The 11,583-nt window shown below is 38.2% G+C and overlaps 1 non-coding gene across 1 annotated transcript; it reads left to right on the top strand.

Annotated features, from left to right (window-relative positions):
- Positions 1 to 454: 454 nt before the first annotated feature.
- Positions 455 to 527, top strand: TRNAR-CCU (transfer RNA arginine (anticodon CCU)). Its single transcript has one exon. It is a non-coding gene; the product is annotated as a tRNA-Arg (tRNA).
- Positions 528 to 11,583: the final 11,056 nt, after the last annotated feature.

Below are 11,583 nucleotides of genomic sequence, written 5' to 3'. Positions count from 1 at the left end.
CTTGTACTTAAAGGAGAATGAAACCCTTGAAACCAGCTGAATCGGCCGAGAGCGATGGACCCAGATATACTGTGTATGTAGGCATATGGAGCTACTAGCTCTATGATGTAGGAATCCGTGTACGTACCACACACTGAACTGGAAATGCGTATTTTCAGTTCAGTGGGGATGTACCATAGAGAAATTATCAATCGGAGACAGATATCTCTCTGGGGAGCGTTTCATGAAAGGACTTGTCGGACGTTTTATCCGACAAGTCCCATTTTATCCGACAGTTACCATAGTGACAGTACCTCTCAGCCAATCAACATCAGACAAAGATGTCAGATCTGACAACTTGTCGGATGAAAATGTTGATGAAACACTCCCCAGATATCGGAACAAAGTAACGCGCGGCGATCCGAGAACATCAATTGTGTATGAATATGTTGTACACCCTCAACACAGCGCGTGCGCCTCCGTGGCCTAATGGATAAGGCATCGGTCTCCTAAACCGGGGATTGTGGGTTCGAGTCCCACCGGAGGTGTTTTTTTTTTTTTTCTTTCTTTCTTTTTTTTTTAAAATAAGCTGTTGAAAGCAGGATTTAATCAACTCTGTTGAAAACACGATCGAATCTTTTGGCTGCTAATCTTTCTTTCTAATACTTAAAGGAGAATGAAACTCTTGGAGCAAGTTAGCTTTTGTGAAAGCGGAAAAATCAAAGAATAAGATCAACAAAAGTTTGAGTAAAATAGGACTAGCAATATAAGAGTTATGAGCATTTGAATGTAGAGATCACTAATGCTATGGAGATCTTCCCGTTGGCAATGCGACCAAGATCTATGATGTCACAGATGAACAACTATCCCCTTTTGGACACTGAAAATATACCCCAAAACATCTCTTTTTGCTCATTCTAATCATTATGACAAACGATTCATCAATGATATAATGTTGTGAAACCTCTGTACTTGTCCTCTCATAAAGAGAACACCTCACCTTGTGATAGACTCTATAAAAGTGAGAATATAAGCTAGTGAAATAAGTACTAAAGTAATGAGGGAGTTGTACGTGTGTGACATCACAGATCTTGATCGCATTGCCAATGGGAGGATCAATTACATGGCATTAGTGATCTCAATATTCAAATGCTAATAACTTTCCTATTATTCATTCAATCTTCCTCAAACTTTCCTCAAATGTTTCTTTGATTTTTCTCTTTGATATATGGATTCAGCTGGTTTCAAGGGATTCATTCTCCTAAATTAAAAAAAAAAAAATTTCTACAATATCTTGATTAACTATAGTGTCCCACATATTTTTTTTCAGTATAAGAAATATAATTTGATATATATGAATTGATTTATATTATCACTTGATTTGATTTTTAATTGATTTATAAATATTTATACTTTTTAAATGCAATCACTTGCCATTTTCACAATACAAAACATATGTACAGAAGTCATATTGGTTGAATAAATTTGGAAAATAATTCAAAACCATTTGATATCAATCTCTTTTATTTTTGTTTGCCTTTTCAATAAAAAATGTATCTTTTTCAATTCAATTAAGATGAGTCACAAGTCATGTCATTAAAATCAGGGGCGGATCCATGATTTTCCAGAAGGGGCCGGCATTTTTTGTACAGGAAAAATATTTTCACTTCCGAAATGGAGGACATTTGTTACAGGAAAAAATTGACAAGCAAAAAAAAAAATTTCTTGTGCCTCTGAAAATTAACTGAGGGGAGGAGCACGTGCGGGGCCATCATACACTGTATGACCTACTATTCCAGCAAAGAAAACAGTTTTCGGGACAAGAAATATTTAAGGATGTGACTTGTTGTTAGAAGCTGACCCAACAGAACGTGCAGGCGTATATAGAACTATATCTTGTTTGATATTTTCTTCCTGATTTTCCTGTATTTTTCTTTTTATACACGCACTATAAGATATAATATACCGGGATCGCGCAAGCGAGTACGAGTTTTTTGCCGGGGGGGGGGGGGCCGGGGGGGGGCCAATTCCATCATTGACGAGTGGATACCACTGATGCGCGACCCGCGACCATGGAGTCTCGAAAAGCACTGGTCCTAAACACGTATTTTCCATATTCTGAAAATGCACACCGTCTGAAACCCTACTTTTAACAAGTATTGGAAACAAAACGATACTCTTGGCAAGTATTCCCTGAAATGAACCCCTAAACAAGTACAGCGATATTGTTATGTCACTGTAAATGTCAATGTCAATGTAAGTGGCCGGCCCCCTGGGTTTTTTTGTTTTGTAGTACTATTGTAATCTTTATTACTAGTATTCATTCACTTCAATCGAAATTCATACATGCGGTACATAGCATAGAATTTTTTTTTTTTAAATAATATAACTAACGCAGATGTGACAAATCAAATGACAAATATCATGATTATACTAGACAATTGGAAAATAAACATAGCAGATAAATTGTATCAGGACAGAGCCATAATACCATGGCATAATCCAAGATCATACCAAAATAATGAATAAAAAAGAAAATAATAACATAACATTTTCAACGACTACTCTATATGCAGCTAGGGAGCTGCATGAGGCTAGTATTGGTAGAATTTTTAATTTTATTGGAGATCGAGATATCGATCATATCAAGAGTACGGTACGTTATTGTCAAATGCCCGTGAGCGATTCTGCCCGGGTTGAGGCGTTCGCTACGGCAGAGTCTCCAATCAGTTGAGGTAATTTTTCACGATTTTAGAGCTTGAGAAGATAATAACAAATACTTAGTGGTTGTTTAAGTGGATATCGACCTTATTATTGTCATTTGTGAAATTTATTTGACGAAAATAGTCCGTCTTTTTTTACTTAGAATTCGTGTTGTTTCTGTTCAGCCCCACTCGTAAACATTTCTGTTTGTTGCAATCTAATTACGCCCAATCTACTGGTGACCCGACAATTGCTCCGCCGACATCTGCTCCGCCGACAATTGCTACGCAAAATAAGACAATTGCTCCGCCGACAATTGCTCCGGACAATTGCTCCGCCGACAGTTGCTCCGTCGACACGTGCTCCGCCGATATGTGCTCCGTCGACACGTGCTCCGCCGACACTAACCCAGAGAGCTCCCGCCCGCTGCGCGGGCGGGAGCCCAGAAGCTTACCGTGTATTTTACCATTGTCACCGGACTAGGGTGATTTATGGTCTAAATATTTCTCCAAATGAATTGTGAAAACAGAAAGTATACAATTACCACGATTATATGGATGAAGGTCTAACGAGTGGCAGTTTCCTGACATCTGGGCACAGTCTGGAACCTAAAAAAACCGAAAAGTTCTCTCCTCTACCCCAGTCTCGATCGGCCATTTTGTTACGATTTTTAACAAGAATGGCCGATCGAAACGGGGGTAGAAGGAGAGAACGTTTCGTTTTTTTGAGGTTCCAGTCTGTGCCCAGATGTCAGGAAACTGCCACTCGTTAGACCTTCATCCATATAATTGTGGTAATTGTATACTTTCTGTTTTCACAATTCATTTGGAGAAATATTTAGACCATAAATCACCCTAGTCCGGTGACAATGGTAAAATACACGGTAAGCTTCTGGGCTCCCGACCGCTGCGCGGGCGGGAGCTCTCTGGGTTACGCCGACACGTGCTCCGCCGACATCTGCTCCACCGAAAATTGCTCCGCCGACAATTGCTCCGCCGATAATTGCTCCGCCGACATCTGCTCCGATTATGCGACAATTGCTCCGCCGATATTTGCTCCGCCGAAAATTGCTCCGATTATACGACAATTGCATGAACATCTTATTTCTCCAAGTTGGTCTATGTTAAATGATAAGAAATTTGTCCTGATACAAATTGTATTGTCGTTGTTTTGTTCTTGTTATTCGTTAATGTTTTATTTATTTTATTCTCCCCCTATCATCACAGCTTTCTGCTTAAAAAACAAAACAAAGTGTTCTCCCTGCCGCTGCCACTTGACAAATTGTAACGGAGAAGGGGAATGACACACTCCCCATTGAAATTGTGAATCTGGATTTTTGTTCATATATTTTTATCATTGGTTTCACTCCGGTCTTGAGCGGGGAGGGAATTTTGGGGGGGGGGTGCTGGACACAATATCTCTTCTGCTTTCCAGCGACTTACACACCATACATTCGCGCGGGCTCTCTCTCTCTCTCTTTCTCGTTTTGTTCTTTCACGTTGTTTATTTTTTATTGGTGACCGCTTGATTTATTGTATATTTATCAGTATTATAATTATTAATATTTTTATCAATAATTTTTATTTACGTCTTCGGCCTTATCTACCCTTGCACTTTTTTTCCTTCAATTTGTTTCAAACGAAAGTATGATCATCACTGGCGTACAGATGGGGGAGGGGCGTGCTAGGGGTCACGGGTCCCCCATTCTCCCTACCAATGAAAAAAAAAGAATAAAGGAAAGGAAAATAGATGTCATCCTTGTCTCGCCCCCTCCATTTCTTATTAATGGCTTATTACGCTACTGGTGAGTTACTATAAAACTAGACTTCGGTTGTATTTTTGTTCTATTCTGTGCAATAGCGACAATATAAATATATTATAATAAAATAATGAATATATGTATCATGTATGTATCTCTCTCATTACGTCTAAACAAATAATGTTATTTTTAAAAGACAATAATATATATACCAGCAATAATATAGTTACACATTCATGAAACCCAATACGCATCTCACTGAATTTATAATGCAAGCACGAAGCACGAGCTGTTATTGACATGGAAAGGGGACATTTTTACGCCTTTTTTAAATTGTAAACACGAAGCATATCTCGGGGGGGGGGGGGGATATCTCGTAAAGAAATGAGAGCACGATGCGTTAATTGAATATTTTTGATATATTTACCAGAGTTACAATTCTATATATTTCTTTTTCTTTGTGTTATTTCTTTCGACAAACTGTAATTGAAGTATTGAAGAGTATATAGGCTGTTATGCCTGCTGATCATGATAGAATGTGGATTATTTTGCTGATTCATTAGATCTTAACATGTGTTCTTTAAATTTGGTAATTTGGGTACATGTTAGAAACACAGGCATTGTGCATTCAGATGCACATTGTGGAAATGAGATTCAGTATTCCTTGCAGCTAAGAAAGGTTTTGAAAATGACACTACTCTCAATTACATGTGTGTGAAAATGAAGGTGTTTGCAGTCATTAAAGTGTAGTTTTGGTTGGAAAACGCATGAAGCTATTAATAGCTTCATGGAAAACGTTAATAAAACTGTCGAGAACGTACAGTCTTCATGATTTCATTTATCTCATGTTCTGATCAGTAAATCAAATAAAAAAATGATAATGACAAGAACTTGTTAAGTTTATCCTTCTATTTCAATCCCATGAATAAACAGAAATCGCGATATTCAGAAATAATAAGTCATACACCTCCTTTTTTCCTCAAGCTCTCACTCACTCCCCCTCTTTCTCTCTCTCTCTTTCCCTCCATAACCCTTTTCACAATCATTTTTGTTTGATTTCCGCATAAGCAAAACGACGACGACAATGATAATGATGGTGATGATGAAGATGCTGATAATGATGCTGATGATAATGGTGGTACAATGATAATGATAATAAGTACATGAACACACGTTTTCTTCTCATATAGTTCATTCTTGGAAAATACATAGGCGGCCATATACACATGAAGGTATATCATTTATAGAAGAAAATCTTGTTTGATTGATTTTTTTATTTTTTGAAACTACGTGTAAAATTATATCCCCCATCAACAACAAATTGTTACTTACATTATAACATCATAATGAATATAATTCGACTATTGGCGGACCATATTTAGATTTAGATTAAGATTTATTCATTTTCCGTTCACAGAGCACAACAAAATCAAAGTAACAATACATAGTCAAATTTAAAGTACAATATCAATCGGAATAATGCATAAGAATTAGAACGTATAAACAATGAGAACTAATGCGAACTAAAGTAACCTTGACTAATAACTATATAAAACAGAACATATGGATTTTATTTTTGGATTATTAAAAAAAATTTAATTATCCTTTTTCTATCAGTGAAGAAAACAATCATGATCAACATAAAACAAAAAAGCAACTCACTATTATATACAGTATTATCATAATCTAAAAACCTACGGTGTGTATGACATGATGTGGATGTGGAGACCAGACTGAGAGCACTGTGTGTACGAGAGGATATGGAAACCAGAGTGGAGGGGTGTGCCGAGAAGGTGACACGACATGTAGCCTTTCACAAGTTGGTATTTTCTTGAATATTAATTTTTACTTACTGAATGTCTTGCTTGGTCATGTTTGTGTGGCACAAAATTTGCCGACACTAAACATTTTGCGTGACTACAGTACAGGTTTTCGACAAAACAAGGTGGGGTATACCGTTGAATTTCACCTGGAGCAAATGTCTCCACTTCGGAGCATATTTCGCCAGTCTGAGCGATTTTGACGATAAGAATGGGGTATGTCTAATTTGTTTCTATTGTTATAACATGGAGCTATATGGTTATAATAATTACATAAAAACGCGTTTTTTTTCTTCATTTTAATCGCCAGGCACGTAATAAAATTTACACAAATGCTCCCCCCCCCCACCATGAATAAGCATTAAGAATATCTATCCCTCCTTTGTGCTTACCCCTTTTTTTCTATTTCTTTCTATATGCATGTATCAGGGGCCGCGGAGCCGGGGGGCTTTAGCCCCCCAATTTTCAAAAGCCGTGTACAAAAAACGTAAGAATGACCATATGATTGTGATTTTTAGCATGGACAGCCCCCCACTTTTGACTCAGCCCTCACTTTGAAAACCGTTCCGCGGCCCCTGTGTATGACATGTAATATATCATGCAAGCATAGTTTAAGTTTACTTTGTAAATTCATGGAGCTATGCTCCATGGTAAATTGACGCCTTCAGCCTGTGCTACAATTGTTATGCGTATGAAAGTACGAATAAAAAAATAAATAAATAATTGTCGCATTATCGGAGCAATTTACGGCGGAGCAGATGTCGGCGGAGCAATTGTCGTATAATCGGAGCAGATGTCGGCGGAGCAAATATCGGCGGAGCAATTTTCGGCGTAGCAAATATCGGCGGAGCAATTTTCGGCGTAGCAATTTTCGGCGTAGCAAATATCGGCGGAGCAATTGTCGGCGGAGCAATTTTCGGCGGAGCAGATGTCGGCGGAGCAGATGTCGGCGGAACAAATATCGGCGGAGCAAATATCGGCGGAGCAAGTGTCGACGGAGCACATATCGGCGGAGCAAGTGTCGACGGAGCAACTGTCGGCGGAGCAACTGTCCGGAGCAATTGTCGGCGGAGCAGTTGTCGTATTTTGCGTAGCAATTGTCGGCGGAGCAAATGTCGGCGGAGCAATTGTCATGGAACCAATCTACTAGGCCCCTACATCAGTATGATCACTCTCGGCGACACCGCTATTCCAACGCGTGTTGGAAAAGGCGACGCCAGACGGGTACGTTTTGGCCTTGAATTTACAGCCCATTCCTCTAAATTACGGCCTAAATTTAGGTCTAACTTATTTATATATATTATGATGGGGTGTCCAAACTTCGCGCACTTTTCAAAAATATTCATCAGGCTTATTTTTGTTCACAAAATATTCATACAAAACCAATTCAAGAAATAGTTACCACATTGACGGCAAGATCGTAAACTATAAAATCATGGACGAAAATGTAAAGTAGGTCAAGGGGTTTCGCCGGTATCGCGATCTCAAAATTCTATTCCGATCGGCGAATGCGGGCTGTGCTGGAAAACCGTTCAGAAAAAGTGTGACCTAACTTCGCGCACCAAAGCTTTTGTGGAGATTTAAACAAAAAATCAAGCTAAAAAAGTGAAATATTTATATCATATTGATGGCAAAATGCTATGGAATCGGTTAGTACCACATTTAACTCACATTTTTTATGATTTCTGCTTGCAAAATGGTGATATCGTGATGCTTGTTGATTTCTTCAAAACGGGCGCTAGCGGTGGCAAATTTGCCGATCTTTTGCCAATATTTTCATGAATACTGAACTCATCCTAAAGAAATTTTCACTATAGGGTACTTTTAGGTCGCTTTTCACGTTGATGATGTCAGATTTTAAGGATATTGGCTAGTTTTTTAGATAATGACCGTCCGCGAAGTATGGACACGCGCGAAGTTTGGACACACTGCCATACTAATTGACTAATTATAATGTAAAATGGGTACTCACCGGTTCTTTTCTTTCCAAATTTTGTCAATTTGTGTTTTCATCGCCTCTTCTGGCCAACTCTTGCGGCGGCTGTTGTCGCCATAGGATCCTGTACATGCAAATCCAGGGCGAGTTGTTACATGACGTTCGCGAGTCTCTAGGCTTTATGGCCTTTAATCAAGGCGTTCATTTTGTTATTATTTTATAATGATGCTTAAATATCGAAATCAATGTAGACGAGTCTGTGCAGGGGCATAACAGAGATGTTATATTAATTGAAGTGGTTTATAAATCTTATCTCGGGGGTCTATATGGACATTTATCAATTCTTTGTTCTGTGATATATTGTAATATAAATTATGAACGTCTGACAAAAAGATAACCAACCGATCACCTGACCGATCAGCTGACCAGTACGTGAATCACATCGGAGTTGATCAGTCCTCACAGCGTTTGGAACGCTCACCAAGAATTCAAGAAAAAAGACTGAAAATGTAAGTTTAACCTCAATCCATTAACTTTTAAACATTGTAAAAGATTATTTATGATGTTAAGAACTAATTCATGCAAAAAATTTTACCATCCAATTTGTATTAAGGCGTACATTTGCCAAAGTCCTTGGGTGCAAATAGAAACGGCAATGTCTAACCGGTTTTATCACTTATGTCGCCTATGAGGTCCATACATGTAATGTTTGGACCTCATTGGTACTAGGAGTGAGTATGATGGGGTGTCCAAACTTCGCGCACTTTTCAAAAATATTCATCAGGCTTAAATTTTTTCACAAAATATTCATAATTTATACAAAACCAATTAAAAAAATAGTTACCACATTGACGGCAAGATCGTAAACTATAAAATCATGGACGAAAATGTAAAGTAGGTCAAGGGGATTCGCCGGTATCGCGATCTCAAAATTCTATTCCGATCGGCGAATGCGCGCTGTGCTGGAAAACCGTTCAGAAAAAGTGTGACCTAACTTCGCGGACCAAAGTTTTTGTGGACATTTAAACAAAAACTCAAGCTCAAAAAGTGAAATATTTATATCAGATTGATGGCAAAATGCTATAGAATCGGTTAGTACCACAATTAACTCACATTTTTGATGATTTCTGCTTGCAAAATGGTGATATCGTGATGCTTGTTGAGAATATCAGATTTCTTCAAAACGGGCGCTAAACGTGACAAATTTGCCGATCTTTTGTCAATATTTTCATGAATACTGAACTCATCCTAAAGAAACTTACACCAAAGGGTAATTTTAGGTCGCTTTTCACGTTGATGATGTCATATTTTAAGGATATTGGCTAGTTCTTTAGATAATGACCGTCCGCGAAGTATGGACTCACTGCCATACATGTATAGTCACGTATTGTATTACCGGACACTATTATGATTCCGGACGCGCATATTACTGCGTTCGAAAACAATTTTGTACCGTAAGACTTCCGCAATTCAATTTCTCAGAGCAATACATAGAACAAGATTGCAAAAACAAGGCGAAAAAATCAAACTTTTACCTTATTTATCTCTAAAAAGACAGAAAATGCTTAAAATATCATATAACTGTAGTTTTGCATTATATAACAATTGATATATTTTCTAACGGAAATATGGGCCTGATTTGCCAAATTTCAATCTCGTCCACTTCTTCGATCGAATGATGAGGTGTGGACATATTGTGGGTGATCGTCGACGGCTAGTTCTCAAGGTACCCGTGCGTGAGGTTTACCGTGAGTAGAGCCGTCGATCGGCAGCGCATCGATAGAACTTAATGAGCGTCACGATACGAACGCGAGCATATTATTATTGGAAAGTGCCATGGAACATGCAGCTAACAAGAAAAAATAAAATAAGTTATCAAACACAAATTTATTACCAACATCTGCTCAGATTCGATATAAAAAAAGCTAATAAAAACTTAGAATTTACTAATGATATAATATATAAAAAGAAAAAAATCACACAAATTTGTTCTTACATCATTATCATCAAGGATATCTTTACCCGTCCGGCGCACGTCCGGAATCATGATGTAATTTGTCGCGCACGAAAATAATTGTTTTTCGTGGAGGGGTGTGCGGCAAGTGCGATGGAAAGAAAATGGTTGGGAAATATCAAATAATTTTATCATATTCATAATTTTCATAATATTTCCATTAGCAAGTGTAAATTTTTCTTGATTGTATTTCCTCTAGTTGTCATTTTTAAAGCACTAAAATAAAGGTGTCCGGCAATAGGATACACTGCCATACGTCTAACACTAGTTACGCTTTATCCAACTCTGACGCGCTAAGTTGTCTTGTCTTGTCTTGGGTTAAGTCGGCATTTGCAGACTTGCTGTACTCCGCCAACTTTACCTTTAGATCTAGACTTTACAGTTCGGTGACTTTTTGAAATCATGAAGGAATCCCATCATAACCTTTACTTTACTTTACCCGAGATTCTGGAAGAATGCTGATGATCCCAGCAGTCGTGCTTCCAGTTCAAGTCCTTCATCCTTCTCGTTAGTTAGGTATCTTCATAGCAGTCTAGCTTGGAAATCTACACCGTCCTCGACATTAGTATGGTTTATACATCATAGGGTGAGCAGTACCGCTGGTCTGCCCACACCTTGTCTAGCCTTATTTTGAAACTGTTCGCCGTCTGAGCTGTGACTACCTCTTCGGGCAGCGAATTCCAGTCATTTATGACACGCTGGCTGAATACATCTTGTCTGATCTTTGTCAAGCATCTGGGTTTTGAGAGCTTCAGACTATGCCCTCTTGTGTTGCCTGTTGCATACACAAAGAAAGTATCACCTTGTTCATTGAATGAGTGAATTACGTGAAGGAATCCCACAAATTCATTGGAAAGCTTGTGAAATAAGAATTAAGATTAAGAAAAACAATGGTGCTTCAATCAACACATTGTCTGATCTATTGACGGAGATATTCCAATTTACAATTAATACAGGGGAAAATATGCAGATTTTGTTCTGTAAAAAAAAAATCAAACTTTTTGTTGTTTGATTGAGTTGGGGAGACAGCACTCACACGTATTGCGAGGTTAGTATGCTATACAAACCTCGCACCACATACGTGTTTACGCTATGGATTTTAGAGTTGTCAGTTAACATCGCTTCATAATGCAAATAATGTTAACCGAAAGCCTCATTCCGCTACTCACCAGGGCTTTTTCTGGTGAAAAGCATTCCATTTTCAAATTTACAAATTTTTTTAATGTAAAAAGCATATAAAAAAAGAGCAAAATCGCTTACCTCGGCCTGGAAAGTTGCTTCGCATGTCTCTTCGACGGAAATAAAAGGAAGGTCGTTGGTGGCGCTAATACAATTCACAACCTTAATTGAGCTTGTCAATATTTTTAAAACT

Source organism: Lytechinus pictus, unplaced genomic scaffold, assembly GCF_037042905.1.
Source record: "Lytechinus pictus isolate F3 Inbred unplaced genomic scaffold, Lp3.0 scaffold_19, whole genome shotgun sequence".
NCBI classification, from domain to species: Eukaryota; Metazoa; Echinodermata; class Echinoidea; order Temnopleuroida; family Toxopneustidae; genus Lytechinus; species Lytechinus pictus.
The sequence above is the reverse complement of the archived record's forward strand: the minus strand, read 5'-3'. Positions and strand labels throughout refer to the sequence as shown.